The sequence below is a fragment of the Aotus nancymaae genome, unplaced genomic scaffold (assembly GCF_030222135.1).
Source record: "Aotus nancymaae isolate 86718 unplaced genomic scaffold, 86718_ANA_hifiasm-v0.15.2.pri h1tg000014l, whole genome shotgun sequence".
NCBI lineage: Eukaryota > Metazoa > Chordata > Mammalia > Primates > Aotidae > Aotus > Aotus nancymaae.
The window spans coordinates 18046623-18066136 of NW_026988425.1; the positions used below are offsets into that span (position 1 = coordinate 18046623).

General features: G+C 36.2%; 1 long non-coding RNA gene across 1 annotated transcript in view; it reads left to right on the forward strand.

Moving 5' to 3' along the window:
- Positions 1-9624: 9624 nt before the first annotated feature.
- LOC105733068 (uncharacterized) overlaps positions 9625-19514 on the forward strand; it is a 32875-nt gene continuing 22985 nt past the window's right edge. The window contains exon 1 of the long non-coding RNA XR_001111174.2: positions 9625-9688. This is a non-coding gene — a long non-coding RNA (uncharacterized LOC105733068). The remainder of the gene's footprint in view (positions 9689-19514) is intronic.

Genomic DNA, 19514 nt, shown 5'->3' on the forward strand with positions numbered 1-19514 from the left:
CCATTACTGGTGGAGCTAGTGTGATCTTTTCAGGGTGTTAAAGAACCTTGCTTTGTCATATTACCAGAATTGTTTTTCTGGTTCCTTCTCATTTGGGTAGACTATGTCAGAGGGAAGATCTGGGATTCAAGTCCTGCTGTTCAGATTCTTTTGTTTCACAAGGTGCTCCCTTGATGTGGTGTTCTTCCCTTTCCCCTATGGATGGGACTCCTGACAGCCTAACTGCATTGATTGTTATTTCTCTTCTGTGTCTAGCCACCTAGTGGAGCTACCAGGCTCCAGGACAGAACTGCAGAGTGTCTGCAAACATTCTTGTGATATGATCCATCCTCAGGTCTTTCAGCCATGAATACCAGTGCCTGTTCCTGTGGAAGTTGCAGGAGAGTGAAGTGGACTCTGTGAAGATCCTTGGTGGTATTTTTGTTAAGTGCACTGGCTTTTTATTTGATGACCTCCAGCCAGGAAGTAGCACTTTTACCAGCACATCAGCTGTGGTAATATAGGGAACATTAGATGGTGGGCAGGGCCATAAAGCTCCCAAGATATTATGTCCTTTGTCTTCAGTTACAGTCTAGGTAGGGAAAGATCATCAGATTGGGGCAGGGTTAGGCACTTCTGAGCTCAGACTCTTTTTGGGCAGAGCTTGCTGTGGCTGCTGTGGGGTATGGTGGTGTGGTTCCCAGGCCAGTGGAGTAATGTTCCCAGGGGATTATGGCCAACTCTGCTGCATCACACAGATAACCAGGGAAGTAGGGGAATGCCAGCAGCCACAAGCCTCATCCAGCTCCCGTGCAGCCCACAGCCCAAAAAGCCAATCTTACTCCTACTGCACCCCTCCAGCAGCACCAAGTTTATTTCCAGGCAGCTGGTGAGCAGGGCTAAGAACTTGCTTTAGGCTACTGGCATCCCAGCTGAGAAAAAAAGCTTGCTGTTCCATGGATCTTGCAACAGCAATCCACCTCTTTCAGAGTCTGTGGATTCTCTGGGCTTACCTGGTGTATTTCTATGGTAGTTCTCGGAGCAAAAGTTCATGATATGGGTCTCCACACACTGCTCTGTCCTGAATGGGAGCTGCAAGTTAGTCCTGCCTCCTATCCACCCTTTTTCCTCTAATTGACACTCCTAGTTTTTGAGGCAGAATTTTATTCTCATAGCATGTGAATAAATGCATTATGTTATAGTATGAATGTTTGTTTGTGACCTCTAAATTCTTATGTTCACATCCGAACACCCAATGTGATGGTATTAGAAGACGAAGGCCTTTTGGGAAGTGATTACATCATCATAAATGTATTAGTTCCTTATAAAAATAGGCCAAAGAAAACTCATTTATTCCTTCCAAAAACTCATTTATTCCTTCCACCAGGTGAAGACACAGAACCAGAGAGACTGTCCTCACTAGACACTGGACCTGCAGGTGCTTTGATCATGGATTCCCCAGCCTCCAGAACTGTGAGAGATAAATTATGCATTTTTTAAATGGCCCAAACAGACTAAGACACATTCCTAGAGCATTACTCTTAATATATGTAAGGTGAAGTAGTTAAGGAATGAACTGTTTTCTTTTAACAGGTAATTTGCTTGATATAGTCCTAGTACAATGAATGCCACATGTAATTGGAAGTCCAATAAATTACTTTGAAATAATTTTACCTGCTATAGGGAATATGCTTTCCCTTTACTATTTCAATGTTGTTGAGTAGGGAAATATCAGCTCTTTATAATAATGAAGATTTGGAACTAAGTCCAGCATAACACTTGTTGGGAGATAATTCTCCATGGATTTCTCACAATTCTGCACATCTTGTGAGTAGAGTCACCAACAGTCTTTGTTTTGGGCTATTTTTTTTTCCACAGATGTTGGCATAGCAAGCAACATTGGAAAGTTGAGGTAATATCTCCTCCTAAGCTTGGGGGTCATTTAGCTGGGATGCAAAACCAGTGCATGCACAGCATCCTCTTGGGTGCCTCTCTGTCACCCCTCTGAGACTTAGAGAGCAAGAGGAACCAACACAACCATGAGACTCTTGCTTCCTGCTGTGCTATGAGTAATAAAGGCCTTTGTTCCTATCCCAGGAGTCTTGTGTCTTTGGTCAGTCTCCATGAAACTGTGGCATGCAAACTTGTTACATTGCACATAAGGTCAAATCTCAGGCCCTTCAAAATTCTTGACAAACTTTTGATGGGTTAAGCAGAACCATGCAAGTTGACATTTGCTAAGGAAAAAGGAAGCTGAAGGGGCCTATGACAAAGTTGCCTTAATCTACTTCTTTGTAATTAAATACCCTATATACTCGTTTTTTGGTGTGTTTCTTGTTTTTAAAATGGCCAAGAAAATTTGTTCTTAAGGAGTGCCAGGTAAATAAAAAAAGAGAGTGTTTGGATAAGGTATGGAAGAAGGTGGGGCCAGCTTCCAAGTGTGCAGCTCCAGCCGTCAGATAGAATGGCAAAAATGTATGATTCCTAATAGAAAGAAACATAGGCTTTTGCTCAGTAAATACCTCATTCATAATTTATTCTCCTCAGTCCCCTCTTTTTTAATAGAGAGCAAATATAAGTTTTATTAGTGATTTATTTTTACATAGCAACCAACAGTGCATTTGATATATTTTTCTATAAAATCAAGAGGTGATTTTTTTATTTGTTTCTTCTTTCAAATTTGGCTTAATTATTCCTCAATAATTCCTCTTTACTGAACTTTATTCCACCCTTTATTCATCTGCAAGGTAGAAAAAACTTAGAGTTTTTATTAAAGACAACTTGTCAATTTGACATATCAGATAAAGCAGCTAGTCAACCTATAACTTTTATGTTTCCTTGTGTGACTAAAAAGTCACAGTCACTCATTCTCTTTTTTACTTATCACAGAGTCTCCAAATAACCAGAATCCATCAGGTGACTTAATATGCCTAAAGGAAATCTGTGTTATAGCTAGTGGATTAGATAGGTATCTAAAGTTTAGACACTTGGGTATCTAACAACTTGAAAATTCAAAAATACTTAGTAAAATACATCAACAGACTCAAGCTCCACTGTAAACAGGTTACACTAGCCAGAGGGATCTCCTCTGGTCTGTCATTCTGAAAAAGTTGGACCATCAACAAATGGGCGCATAGCTTGCCCAGTTTCTCTAATACCCATCCGGACAAGAAATATTCCAATATATTTCCTTCTTAAGCTGCATTTAAAGCAAAATTAGTGGTACTCTACAAAATTAAAAGTTACAATTAAAGAGGAGTAATTTAGAAATTATAATCTAAAGGAAAACCAAACCCAGCATAAAAGTTAGACAACCCTTAAAAAATAGAATGGTCCTGGATACCACTGTTGACAAATTCCCTTTTTGATGATATTTGAATATGCTTTAATACTTGGATTGTTTAAAACTATTTTTGGTTGTTTTAGAATCATTGAGACCAATATGTCATCACTGGAGGTCCTGCTGTTACAATGATCAAGAGTTGGTCAAGTTTTGACTCCAATTAGGAATATCAAGTGTGTGTGTGTGTGTGTGTGTGTGTGTGTGTGTGTGTGTTTTAATCTATCTTTCTCTTTTTTGTTTGCAAACCCCAAGAATTTCTGTGGGTCATTCAGGGTTTGATCAGAAAAAGAGGACTTACAGTATAGGCATACCATAGAGATATATTACAGAGATTTGACTTTACACAAATGTGGGGGCTACAGACATAGTCTCTGTGAGGCTATTGTTTTTCTATCTGACTTTAGTAGCCAAAGTCCACAGAGCAAGTAGTTTGGAAGGAAAAATGGATACAATGCGGAGACTTACAGACAAACTGGAATCAGAGAGGCTGATCTGGAACCTGTGAGAATAGAGAGGCACCCACACGTGTCTCTCATTGCTTCCCAGATTGAAGCTTCAATGACAGAGCTTCCTGCAGGACAAGCTTGTGTCCCCCTTGCAGTGCCGAGTGCCCACCTGGCCCAAGTGTTGGAGAAGCTGACTCAGGTTTCCTAGCAAGAGCTGAAGAAGCTATGGGCCCAAAGGTGGCCTGGCATGAACCAGGTGTGCCACAGGTGCGTGAGAATGTCACTGAGCTACTGCAGCCCCTCACACCCTGCACTGACCTCTGAGTGAAAGAACATGGTTACTGTTTCACTTCCAACTTCTAAATCTCATGCAACTGCATGTTTGGTTCATACCAACCTGGAACGGTACAAAAGTGCAGAGGAAGAAATCCTGGAGAAAAGATGTCCAGCTTAGCTACACTGACATACTTCAAAATCCACCACAAAGCATCTAACCAGTTTAGTCTTTGTCACAATTCAGATAAAGGCTAGATTTCTGTGTCTCTCAAGACTTTTAAAAAAAGCCTACAAAAATAAATGGCATTTGAACATTTGCCTGTTCCTATCTGTACCAGACACAAACAAAACCCTTATATGTAAAACAAGCCTTTTGCTCCACAAACTTTCTCTAATATTGATTTGATTTATTCCATGATCTTGCATTTAGTGAAATTAAACTGAGTCTCAGTTTTTATTAGTTAGAGTGGAGGACATGACACAAATAAATTTTGATAAAGTGCTTCTCCACCACTAACTATGTAACCTTGAGCAAGGTTTGCAGCCTCTGCGAGTTTTCCTTTTCTCATTTATATAGTAGAGTACAGAAAAGTACCTGCATCTAGCTCCTCATTGTGAGAATGAAGCCTGAGAATGTATGCCAAGTCCCTAGCGGGTTATGAAAAGTTAGCTCTCGTTCTCACCCTCCTCTTCCTCATTACCACTTTGTATAATGTAAATAACTATAGAATATGAAATTTGAAATCTTAGGATTAAGATTTCTAATTCATACATAATAATCCTTTTATCACTTTTTCTTTGATTTCATGTAAAATTATATTCTCACTTTTCAGATGAACGTAGAAATGTAATATTAACCAAATGTTAAGAAGTCCCTCTGCAAAGTCAAAATGAGGATAAATCATTGCCTCTCTACTAATTAGTTGTTTTATTTATTTATTTTTTTAATTTAGAAGATTCTTGTGAGTCTTTGGTGTACAAAAGACTACCAAGTTTGTGACTGGGAAATAAGACCAGGGGAAAAATGATTTTTTTCCGATTTAAAAGGAGGAGGACTTTTGCCCTAATCGCTAGCCCTGCCACTAATCAGAAAAGGGCAAGAAAGACGGAGAACAACTGTAGAATCAAGAAAAAGTGACTAAAGATTAGCATGTTGTGTGTCTGCCCACCAGAAGATTGCAGCCCCTGCTCCTCAAAGAGGAAGACAGAAGAATCTTGTATTGGATTCCTGTTGCTACTGTATAAATTACCCCAAACTAAGTGGTTAAAAGCAATCCAGATTTATTATCTTAGGCTTCTGGAGATCAGAGATTTCAAATCAGTCTCAATTGGGGTTAAAGTCAAGGTGTCAGTAGAATTGCTTTCCTTCTGAATGCTTGAAGGGAGAATCTATTCCTTGCCTTAGCCAGCTTTTAGAAACTGCTTGAATTCGTTGGCTACCCATTCCTCCACCTTCAAGGCAACCTCTGCTTCTGCTGCCATACGTCCTCCCTTCTGGGGCTGATGCTCCTGCCTCCCTCTTTTAAGGACTTTTGCATTAACATTGGACCAACCCAGATAACTCAGGAGGACCACCCTATCTTAAGATCCTTAAGCTAACCCCATTTGTAAAGTCCCTTTTCCCATGTGAGGCTTTACCATATTCACAGATTCCTGGACTCAGGACAGACTCTCTATTGGGCCATTATTCAGCTTGCTGCAGACCTGTAGCAAGGGGAGCATCTAATCTAGAACAAAGTCATTTGCAGTATTGGAATCTAACCCCACTTTGACTTTCCAAAAATTTAGTTAATCTCTCTACCGTCTATAAATACCTTAGTGAAAGCAATTGAGACAGATAAAAAGATGTTCTTCTATTTGTGATTGGATGAGCTGTCAAACAGGGACAGCATGTATACAATCCATAAACTAAAGTCATTCAGCAACTAGATCAAAGAGAAATTTGATGCCAATAATGACATAGAAGGTGAGTCAATTCCTTGTTATAATGAGGAGAGTGGCCGAGAATTTGCAGAAATCGTGGAGCTTTTTGGACTGTCCATAAATCATGGAATGAAATGGGTAAGAACCAAAGTACCCTTCTCATAATGGGTCACATCAGTTGCTACTCGGGCTGAACTAGTATGTGCTGTGTGGAGACTCTTTGATACCCTGAGAAGATTTAAAATTAAATTTGGATTCTTAATTTGTGACTTTGGAGGCATAGAAAATTAATTCCTCAAGTCATTTTTTCTCATTTGCAAAACTGGAATTATAAAGGCTATTATAAATAAATGCATAGTGCCTGCAAGGGTAGACTTGGAGCTGTTTCCTTTTTATTTTATATTATGAATGGACTTTATAATCTTCCCCTTGAGGCATTAGTAGAAAATGTAAGTGCAAGTTGGTAAATTTAAAATTACATAGAACTCGAAGTGATTGTGTATTATTATCTATAAATGTTAAAATGAAGCCTCCAGTTATTGGATATGTTCCCTCTTATACATATTTTTAACATATTCGTCATGTCCCATACTCATTTTTTATATGTGTAGATAATAGTGGAATCTGGGTTTGTAAAAACAATTTTAATGCCATTTTCCTTATTACAGAAGTAATAATTAGAGTAGAAAATTTTGGATTTACAGATAAGCAATATCAAGAAAAGAAAAATCAGCCAAGGTCTCACCGCTCTAGTCATTAATATTTTGCTTTATCAAAAATAAACTAATCTCTCAGTCTCTGTCTATCTCCATATTATATATGCATATATACATACCATGTAAGTACATACATGTTGACTCATATGTTGCCAAGAGCTTACCAGATAATATAGGCTGGGGACTAAGTTTACTGATAAATAATTTTCATCAGTTTGTTTAAAAAGAATTCTGTCATTGGTGTCACATACTAAGACAGACAAAAGGTGGATCTGGTTTGGCTCTGTAATATGGGAATATGCCTTGATTCATCCATATCAAGGTTTTTATTTGGCTTCTGATAAATTGTTGGTTTTCCTTATTTTATGCGATTGCTTTTCTTTAAACAATTATTTTACACAACCAATAAAAATTCCACTTTGTTTATAAACTCTACCTGAGGCTATCTTTATAAATTGGATGATTTTGCCTTGTTTGGGTTGGTTAGAGGGTCTGCATAGACTTTGAAGCAGTTACACTATTTATCTATTTACATTACAGTGGAATTATCTTGGACAGAGTGCGTTTATGGAAGTTTCTAAATGTTTACTTAAAGATGGTGTCCATTTTCAATTCTTTTGATCTTATGACTAACTTCCTTCTTCTGAGACCTTGACTTTGAGGAATATTTACCAATTTTCTTCACTTACATGATGACTCATAAGATATCAAACCTTAAAAAGAATTTCCTTGCATTGTCTCATAATCTGTTGCTTTCAAATTGTGTAAGAAAAGGTGACTGTTTTTACTAACTTGCTATAAAAGATTTTCTTTAATTTTAAATGGAATGAAATACTAGCTACTTTGAACATTTTAATACCTTTGTTATAAATACCTTAAAGTGTTTGCTCTCCTCAAAGTCCACCAACTTTTCATCTCACTTACCTCCTTTTTACTACTAATCTGATTATTCCAAGCAATGTTTACAATAGATTAGGAATATTTTGTGCTAAAACAGAAGACCTAGTTGAAATGTATTTTATAAAACTTATCAAAATTCTAAAAGCAGAGGCTATTATATTCCTTAGGGCATTTGAAATTCCTTCAGTGGTCAGATGGGTGTTGCTCGGGAAGGATTTTTTTTTTTAATCTCTAATCAATCAAATGGTCCCTGAAGGGTTCTTTGAAAGAATAATTTAGAATTCTCTACAAAACCTTTCAATGATCAATGTTAACGTTTGTCACCCACTGAAAACTAATAAGCATTATTTGCATGCTATGCATATGTTATCTCTGGCTATCAGACTCTACAATAAGACTTTATTGATGCCCTATCTGACATTAAGATGTCATTATGAAATCATTTAATGACCCAATTAATTTCAAATGAAAATTTTGTTAGCTGATTCTAAGTTTTTGCTGGTAAGATTTGTACCTTTCCTCTCAGAGCTCACTGATTTCATTACCATGTATAAAGATGTAGGTATAAATACTTTACGTAGTTTTATCCCTTGGGTCTGCTATTACGTCGTTTGATATTTATTATTTATTTAGTTTACTGTGGTTTTTACATTAATGTACTTGCATATTGGCTCCAGGAGTATCATGACTTGAAGAAACAAAATAAGCTAATATACTGAAAGCTCTCTTATTTCAGGGTTGCCTAATTAAAACCAGTTTAAAGACAGAAAATAAAATTAATGATTATAGCAGGATGTAATACATGTAATCATGGAAGGATGTCAAGATTCCCTGGGAAATGAGGAGAAGCATTCAGCTCAGGGAAGAGTTCCAGGAAGCAACACTTGAGCCTTTGATTAACACTGCTAGAACTATATATGCACACTGGAAAAAAATACAAGTAATACAGAAGGGTATAAAGCCAACAATGAAAAAGGATATTAGTGGAAAAACAGATGGAAACTATAAAGTTTGGATTTGGTTAATAGTAATCTACCCATGTTGGTTTTTTTAGTTTTGTGAAATGTATTGTGGAAATGTAAGATATTAACAATGGGAGAAAATAGGCGAGGAAGTATTTATAAATGCTCTGTACTGTCTTTGTAAATTTTCTATAAATTTAAAATTATTCCAAAATAAAAAGCTTGTTTAAAATAAGTAAACAATAGTTTTTTTCTTTCACTGACAGATCATAATAACATACTGTTCTATCTTCACCCCCAACTATATAGAGTTCGCTTTCAGATCAATACATGTGAATCTATCTTTCTTTAAAAATGTCTGTAAGTTATTCCATGAAGCTAATTTACATATCTCAAAGTCATTCTGTTATCTCCATAGATAACTGCAAAAAGCATCTTTACAAATATATACTTGTTTAAAATTGACAAAAAATAAAAATATTAACATTTTAACATGAAATAAATGTTTAAAATTGCCAAAAAGGAAGAGGAAAAATTCTTTTTCAAATGGTTGTTGGAGTTTATAAACCTACCAATATTATATGAGAATGCCTTTTTTCTCATGTTCTTTTTAAAGTGGATATTATCATTTAAAAATATTGCATTCTATTAGAAAGCAGTTGGTATTTCAATTGAGTTGTGATGGGTGAATGAATGCTAGCTAGGCAAATGGGAATTTGTGAAATAATGGATAAGATAAAATCATGAGCAAATGCACGGTGGCACAGAGGAAATGATGTTCTCACAATATGGTGTTTTTCAGAAAAGCTGGAATTTATCATAGCACTGAGAATCAACATCATAGAGTTGGCTGCTATCATCATGAAATGTTTGCATCCCTCCTAAAGGGATGAACCTTGAAAAGTTAGAGACGATACAGTCTTTATAAAGGGAAGACCATATTCAGATTTTCACTTTAGAAAGATCTCTATGAATGCATTGCAGGAGCCTGGCTTAAATGAAGCTAAATCTGGAAACAGGATAATCCGTTAAGAGGCTTTTAATATGATATGATAAATATCAGTACTGAGGCAAAGGAAGCACCTTTGAGAGAAGCATTGGAGACAGAAGCTTCAGGACTTAGAGACTGATGAGACCTGAAGGGTAAAACAAGTCAGGTAGACTAGGTTAAATCTCAGTTCCATCCTTGGTGTCAGTGCCAAAATTAGAGACTGTTGGGAGAGAAGCAGGTTTGGGAAAGAGATGATAAATTTTTTTTTTAGACATAGTTCAGGAAAGCTGCCTATAGGACTCAAAATTGAAAAGTACAACGGACAGAGAGAGAAGCAGATTTCAAGCCTAATTCTGGCCCAGAGATACAGATTTGAGAGTTATTAGTGTAGAAGTGGAAGAGGAGACTGTGTCATTGTTGACATTGTTGTGGATATGTCATTGTTGTGGAGACTTTTCCTGTGCTCTGTGGGATGGTTAGCAGCACCCTGGTTTCTGCCCGCTGGAAGTCAGTGGTTTTATCCACACTGTAATAACAAAAAATGCCTTTAGATATTGCCGAGTGTCTCCTCAGGCAAAAGTTTCCCTGGTTGATAACCATTGGACTATGTGATGTGAGAAGGGAAAAAAGATGATTATGGATCCCTGGGGAACTCTGGCATTGAAATGTGTCAATGATGGTGCATGGGAGAAATCCAGGCAGGTGGATGTAAAACAAATAAGAAAAAATAAGTGGTACCATCGAGGACAGGGCGTGAGATGAGACAAGAAGGAAATAGACATCAATGACAAATACAGATAAGTTACGTCAATTGAAGACTAAAATTGTTAACTCCATGTGGCAATTTCAAGGTCACTGGTGACATTAACAAGAGTAGCTTTTCAGATGTCAGCTTCAGATGCCACCTGGAACCAGTTCTCAAAATTCAATACGCTCTTAGTCACTCTTAGTTTTTGAGTGATGGCTGTCTCACTGTTTCTTGGGGGTTCGAATGACAGTTCTATTAACTTTTCTGACTCTCACTTAGCCTAGGTATTTGCCTTGAGAAATACTAAAACCTTTCTACACGTCTCACTCCTGGTTCTTTTTGGATTTAAACTTCTAATAACCAAATGCCTTTCTTATTTTTAACATGACGACTCTTTTAGTCTCTATTATTGTAGTCCCCTCATCCTAAAATACCCAGTGGTGTGTCCCGATGCTGACTGGAGTGGCAGACATTATCTTTGCCAGCAATTTCTCTTCTCTCTTACTCTTACACCAAATTTAGATGACTAAAAACTCTCCACTTTCAGGGTGAGTTCGTTTCGGTGGAGCACTGGAGCTGGCTCTCACAAGCTCGAGGGCTGATTGTTAAATCTGCAGTAATTTTGGAGCCAATTGTTAAATGCGGTCATTCTAAAAAATTAAGTTATAAAATGTGACAATTCATTTTATAACAACAGTGGTAAATATTCAGCCCACACTACTTTTAAATTATTTTACTATTATCTAAGTTCTTGAGGTTACGCATATTATATCACAACGGTTAAAGTGTCATATGATGTGGTACTTCCGTGCATCTCTTGTCAAATTTGTGTTCAATGACGTCAGATTGGTAGCTTGAAATCAGCCATGGTGAAAGTCTATACATTGCAGATACTGTCAGAGCCTGATAATTTTTTAACTGTATAGACTGTATAAAGTAATTGATAAAATACAATAATGCTGATTAAACTTAAAAGTATCTTGTGTCTGTAGCTGTTACGTTGTGAATAGAACACGTGGTAAAAATATTCTGGTATCTAAAGACTAGTATCCAACCAGCAAAGAAGTCATTCAGGCCCCTGATGTATGAGTGAAGTTACAACACATATCTCTATTGTTTCAGCATCATCTTATTCATTAATAAATTAACATTCATATTAGCCAAAATTCAGTTGGAATCATGCTCATTTGTTAATTGCAAAACTAGGTTAACTATATAAGAATTTGGCAAAAAATAAATGAGCCATTTTGTGTGAATAAATTTACCATAAGAAATTTACAATAAAGAGTAATATATATCTCATTTGTAAATTATATGCTGCATATCCTTTATATCAGTTAAATTTATAATGGACTTAATGTTTGTATATCTCTGTCTATACATATATTGTTCATATACACTTGTTTTTCAGAAAGCGAACTATCATCAAACATTTGCCAAAATTTCTTTCTTACAAGATTTTCCAAATTAGTTTCCAGGCGCTGCCTTTTAAGGTCAATGGGTACCAAAATCTGACATAAATATGCTTTAGGCCTTGTCAGAAAGTGTTACTATACATTGGTATTTCTAAAATTGGTCTCTTCTCTGTTCTCACTACTGTCCTTGTCCCACATTTTATCGTATCTTTACAAAATTACTCTATATTAGCCTTCCTGTATCTACTTATCATACAATATTTATCTTGCAATAATTTAGCCAATTTTTATCTTGTAGAATTCACATTGGTCTCTGGATTTATCTTCTCTGATCCTTTTCTGTGACATTATTGCATGTGGTATGAATTTACTGTACATACTGAAGTTCTACACATTTTGGTCTCATTACTGAATTTTGTCTTATATACTTCTGTTTTTTATCTCTCTAGTGAGTGTAATCTCTCTAGTCTCTGGATGGGACTCATGACTGAAAAAAGGTTTTCTGTTTGTAGGTGTTGTCTATACTACAGTCATTCATAGGCATTTTTCTCAAGTGCAGTAGAAGAGAAAGTGATAGGCTCATTCAATGTTTCAATGGCTTAGCATCCCCTAGTTTTGAACATAATGGAACAAAATCACCTGGAAACTTGGGAGAGTCTAGGGTGATCTTTTTCCCTTTTTCTGCATCTATGTTCAATTTCTCTTTTTCTATTTTCTTCATCGAGTCATACTGTTAGGCAGGTAATCCTTCACCAAAATTCAGCCCTCATATCCTTGTCCAGGTTGCAGAATATTGTTAAAACTCTAGCAAAATGGTGGTCTTTCCTTTAAAAGCAATTATCATCTGTTATAGCCTAAATTTTGTCCTCTTCCCCCTATTCCAAAGTCCTATGTTGAAGTCCTAATCCCTACTATCCCAGAATGTGACCTTATGTGAAAATAGGATCATTTCAGATTTAATTAGCTAAGATGAGGTCATACTACAGTAAGGTGGGCACATGAACCAAAATGGCCAGTGTCCTTATAAAATGTGGAAATTTGGACACACACACACACACACACACACACACACACACACACCCTGCCCTGTGGACATGAAGGCAGAGGTGAGGTTGATGAGTCTACAAGCCAAAGAATGCCAAAGATTTCCAGAAAATCACAAGAAGCTAGGATAGAGGCATGGAACAGATTTTTCCTCATAACCTACAAAAAGAACCAACTATGTTAATACTTGAATCTCTGAATCTTTGCCTCCAGGACTATGAGGTAATTAATTTCTTTGTTAAAGCCACTCAATTTGTGGTACTTTGTTATGTCAGCCAGCCAACTAGTATGCCATCTAATTATAATACTATCACTGTAACTTAATTAATATCTTATATCACACATATAGTAAAAGTTTTTTGAGAGCAGGTACTGTGTCTATTTTGTTCATAATTGTATTCTTTGTGCCTACCATAGTGCATGACATATACTAGGTAGTCAATCAAAATTGGTTAATTGAATGTTTAATTGAATGAAAATCCTCTTCCTCAACAAAGTTTACTCTTATGATGGTCAGGAGAATTTTAGTTGTAAACTTTCTATCAGATTTTTTCTGGTTGCAAATTCAAGGGGATGCAGAATTTCTTCTGTAAATTTGTCTTTGAGATGGAAAAAGGAAGGAAACCTCTTGGTTGGGTGGATGCATGTGTCTGGTGATGCGCCTTCTTTATTTTCACATAGGCTAAATTTACTCATTTTTGGCCATAGCAACAGAATGCGTGCAAAAGTCGATAGAGTAGCGTGTGGAATGTGAGGACAGCGCCATATGGGGAATTGTGTGGTACGTGGTTGATATGATATATTTTAATGTTTAATTTAAGAAGGTCTGATTTTGACAGTAGGGTTTGGTTCTAAAAATAGAAGCAAATGATAAATATGAAATAGAACTGTGTGATACTAAAACAAAACAAAACAAATAAACAAACGAATGAATGATATTCCATTATGTTGTTTTTATACATAATGCTTTTACACAGAACAATAGCATTTCATCTCTCTCATTTACCTAATCTGTATTATAAATGCATATTGTCATTTTACATGTGAGATGTGAGAAATATCTCTCATTTGTCTCGATTCCAGGCTGTTTATTTTAGGTAATTATTTTATTGTTGAGTCCATTTTAAAGATACTCTTTGTTAGCTATTTTTAATCTTATGTAAATAGAGTATTTAAATCCTCACAATGGAGTTTTGGCCACAGGTTGATTTATGTAAATTATAGCATATGGATTAGCATAAGGAATAAGACCAAAAAAATAAAAGTTCATTCCAGAGGAGCATATGTCATTTCAATGTTTGGTGTCATGTACATTAGCTAGATAAAATAAAGTTGATTCCAAAATATATTTCCTAAATACATATATGCTAGTTTATTTTTAAATAGACTTTTCTTTATGGTTATAGTTAATGTATACATCCTTCGTATTGCTGTGCTAATTAAATGCAATTCTTTCCCCATCACCCCAGCATATCTATGTAATTATGACATAATTTGATAAAAATACATTTAAGCAATATCTATAATAACATATTTTAGTCTTCCATTACTATAAACTTTTGAATATGGAGCCATGCAAATAAATTCAATTTTACACATTTGGAAAAAGAATAAGAAAGAATTTTCTAGTAAGTACACACACATGAACATACATATACAACAACACAGGCATGCACTCGTACACACACACACACGCACATGCACACACATGCACATACACACACACACACACACTCCAACCAACTGTCATGAAATTGTTGAATCAAACACAATGCTTTGGAAGCTACATTTGCCAAGTTTAAACTAACTGAAATTTTATGCTTTTAAAACAGTCCTTTAGGGAATTTAGTTTATGGAAGTTAATTTCTAATTCTCCAAGAATAATTTAAAAGAAATTTAAAAATTCAAAGGTTTTCTTTAACCTCATAAAATATTGCATAATCATAGAGAACTAAAAGTAGGTGCAGAAGGGAGAAAACAGAAAGACAAATTGTCCATATTCACATATAAAATGGTCCAGAATTTTTGGAAATGAAGAATGACATGAAACCCACACATACACATGAAACTAACCATGAAGTTTAATTTTTTTTCTATTTCTCAGGGATAGATTAAATGTTTGAAAGGAGATGTTTCAAAATGGAAAGTCTTTTATAAGTGAAACACTCATACTCTTAAATATTACTAGTTATTTTTCTCTTCTTATCTTATTATAAGACCCAGTATAACAAAATAAATTTTCTCTTGAAATGTTATCCTGAAATTTTGAAAGGACAGAGACTAGAAAGACGTACATTTGTTTGGGGAATCATTTGACAAATGTAAGCATAGCAAATAAACTGAAATATCTCTGTATCATTCTAGAGCTAGAGAATAATACTACCAAAGATAAAGAATTATTGGCATTTGTGAGCAAAAGAAAGATGACATGCAAAAAAATGAAATCAAGTTATTCCAGTTGACCTTTATGTTGGGAACTCAGAACTGGCCATAGGTTTTGTAAAAAGGCCTGAATAGCCAAAATAAAATTAAATATTTCTGTAGTTTTTTTTTTTTTTTTTACTCCATGTGATGCCTGGGGAAGCTGAAACGGTACTGGAGGATGCAAGATAATTTCATCACATGACTGGGACCTCAGTGCTAGTTGCCAGCTGGGGCCTCAGTTATGTACACAGCCTATATTTAAGAGTCTCATGCCCTACCGACTGAGCTAGCCAGGTGGCCACCACAGTGCTGCATGACCTATTTTTATTTTTATTTATTTTTATTTTAATTTATTTTCCCTCTTTGAAGGTCCTTAATGCTTTCTTTTGCCTGATTGCTCTGGCTAGGACTTCCAAAACTATGATAAATAGGAGTGGTGAGTGAGGACATCTTTGTTTTGTGCTGGTTTTCTTTGTTTCTTTTCTTTACTTTTTTTTTTTGAAGAAAAAAAAGAATGAAGAAGAGGAAGGAAAAGGAAGAGAAAGAGGGAGAGAGAACGGGAGTATTGCTTTATTGCCCAGGCTAGAATGCAGTCTAAAAATGGGAACTGAAAACCTCTTTTATGCCAATAATTGTGCTTAACACTGGAGACAAAGGGAAGAAAATAACAAGCAGTCAATCAATATTTCATTTAAACCTATGAAATGCTATGAAATTATTGAGGAGTAATTTACTTCCAATTATGTAGTCACTTTTGAAATAGGTATGATATGGTACTGATAAGAATGTATGTTTTGTGTATTTGAAGTGGAGAGTTCTATAAATGTTTATTAAGTTTACTTGTTTTGGGTCTGAGTTCAAGTCCTGGATATCCTTGCTAATTTTCTATCTCGTTGATCAGTCTAGTATTGGCAATGTGATGTAACAGTCTCCTACTATTATTGTGTGGGAGGCTAAGTCTCTTTATAAGTCATTAAGAACTTGTCTTATGTATCTGGGTGCTCCTGTATTGGGTACGTGTATATGTAGGATCGTTAGCTCTTCTTGTTGCATTGATCCTTTTACCATTATGTAATGTCCTTCTTTGCCTCTTTTGATCTTTGTTGCTTTAAAGTCTATTTTATCAGAGGTGAGAATTGCAACTCCTGTTTTTTATTTATTTATTTATTTTTCTCTCCATTTGGTTGGTAAATCTTCCTCCGTCCCTTTGTTTTGAGTCTTTGTGTATCGTTGCATGTGAGATCGGTCTGGATATAGCGTACCAATGGGTTTTGGCTTTTTATCCAGTTAATAATATATATGAGTTTAATACTGCCATTTGGTGCTAGCTGGATATATTTTTGGAAAGGTGGATAGTGGTTGCTCCTTTATATGTATAGCGCTTCTTTCAGAAGCTCCTGCAAAGCAGGCCTGGTGATGGTGAAATCTCTAAGTACTTGCTTGTTTGCAAAAGATTTTATTTTCCTTTGCTTGTGAAGCTCAGTTTGACTGGATATGAAATTCTGGGTTGAAAGTTATTTTCTTTAAGGATGTTGAATATTGGCCCCCACTCTTTTCTGGCTTGTAGGGTTTCTGCTGAGAGATCTGCTGTAAGTCTGATAGGCTTCCCTTTGTGGGTAACCTGACCTTTTTCTCTGGCTGCTCTTAGTATTTTCTCCTTCGTTTCAACCCTAATGAATATGACAATTATGTGCCTTGGGGTTGGTCTTCTTGAGGAATATCTTTGTGGTGTTCTCTGTATTACTTGGAGTTGAATATTATCCTGTCTTACTAGGTTGGGAAAGTTTTCCAGAATAATCTCCTAAAGAGTATTTTCCAACTTGGATTCATTCTCTTCATCACATTCAGGTACACCTATCAAACGTAGATTAGGTCTTTTCACATAGTCCCATATTTCTTGGAGACTTTGCTCATTCTTTTTTATCCTTTTTTCTCTAATCTTGACTTCTCATTTTATTTCGTTAAGTTGGTCTTCGACCTCTGATATCCTTTCTTCTGTTTGATCAATTCGACTGTTAAAACTTGTGCTTACTTCACGAAGTTCTCGTGTTGTGTTTTTTAGCTCCATTAATTCACCTATATTCCTCTCCAAATTGTCTATTCTCATTAGCATTTCATCAAACCTTTTTTCAAAGTTCTTAGTTTCTTTGCATTGGGTTATAACAAGTTCTTTTAATTCACAGAAGTTTCTTATCATCCACCTTCTGAAGCCTACTTCTGTTAATGGAATGCACTCGTTCTCCATCAGGGCTTGTTCCGTTGCTGATGAGGAACTGTGATCCCCTGTAGAGGGAGAGGCATTCTGATTTTGGGTATTCTCAGCCTTTTTACGCTGGTTTCTTCCCATCATTGTAAATTTATCCACCTGTCATCTTTGTGATTTCCAGCTTTCAAATTAGGTCTCTGAGTGGACGTCCAACTTGTTGATTCCCAGTACTGAAATCTGAGCAATCCACTGTGCCATCCAAAACAGCAGTGTTAAGATTGATGGTGCTTTTCTGCCCAGGAATCGGCCAAAAGGGGACCCAGTCCCGCTCACTCTGCAACAAGAACTGCCATGCCGAGGCACCGGCAAAACTGCCACGCCGGGCACAAGAGTTGCGCTGGCAACCCATGGGGCTCCTCTGCTGGGAATCTCCTGGTCCGTGAGCAACAAAAATTCGTCTGAAAGTGTGGCGTCCCCTGGTTCTCTGCACTTTCACTGGGAGCTACAATCCCGAGCTGCTAGTGATCAGCCATCTTGGATCTTTCTCTTTCTGTTGTTTTTAATGTTGATTCCATCAATCATATGATGTTATTTAGAAGATGTCATAATAATCACTGTGCCAAGTTATAACAAGGTAATGGCTTTTAAAGGATGACAAAGTACAATGCACAGGAACGTTCTTTAGATAAATAGTAGCTAATTGAGATTAATATAAAATAAATAAAGCAATATTATTTTGCTTTTATTCACAGTAAAACAGAAAAAAAAATCACACACTTTCCATGGGGAGCACATGACATGACCGGGAATGTACCCTGGCTGTGAGACTTCCTGCTTCAATGCCAGCATGGGGTTAGAGTTGCAGCCTAAGATCTTACTTTACTTGAGCTCTCTGCTTGAAAAGATCTGGATACTTACAATGGTTGGCTCAGGGTCTGAGCTGGAAGTGAGCTGCTCTCTCTGACTCACCCATGTCATACTGGAATCATAAGATAGTTCATATACAAATGTAGGGTTTACTTTCCCTACATTCACTCTAATCTTGTGATGTGAGACTCCTGAAGTGGGATTTTTACCTCGAACCTTGTTTAGAATTGTTTCTTTCAGTGGAACTCAGGAAAAAGATCACAACAGTTGTGGAGTTACTACATAAAGAGGCTTCTACTCCCCAGGGGATGCATAGGAGGAACCGGCTACATCTAAGAGCTGCACAAAATTAACTCACAAAGAAGAATTAAAAACAGAAGATGTTTACCTACGTTAACGAACCTGCACGTCCTGCACATGTATCCCGGAACTTAAAATAAAATAAAACTTTTAAAAAAGAATTAAAAGAAAACAGATAAGAAAATCTAAAACTAAGAGACAGTCTTAAACCTAACAGTAAAAGAATTTACATCAAAGTTGAAATAGAGTTGGTAGGACACTCTTGGAAGTGGATCTCAAAATAAGTATAACAAAAATTCTTAAAAAGAGATGTAAGTAAATAATACTCATGAAAAAAAGAATACAATTATGCAACAAAGTAAAAATAAAAAAACTTTTTCTTTGCTTTCCATGAGAGATTATAGATAGATACGAGGAATTGTTCCAAAATAGAACCAGATACATAAATAGAAGTTACAGGACCTAGAGAACAGAATGAGAAGCCCTAACAGAGGACTAAAAGAAGGTGCAGAAGGGAAAAAAATAGAAAGAAAGGCAAATTGTCCATGTTCAAATGTAAAATGGCTCAGAATTTTCAGAAATAATGACATGAAACCACACACACACACACACACACACACTCGGCGAGCAAACACAGGCACACACTCTCTCCATCAAACACTGGAAAAGGCCCTTTCATTTCATACACAGATGAAATATTTTAAAAAAAACAGAAGTAAGCAACAAGGTTAAATGTTTGTTTTTGGCACCCATCTCCTATTTTGATGCTTTCACTAAGGTAATTTATCATTCAAGCTGATGACTGGTTGGTAACTGTTGTAGCACTCTACCTCCAGGCATCTGTCCTGCTCATTACTGAGCCTTCCGCATTCTTTTGTATTTTCCCACATTGTTGATTAAAACCAATCGCTGCTCTCTAAATGGGTTCATGTTTAATAATAGTAATAAGTTCTTAGCACATGATATAAATTTCA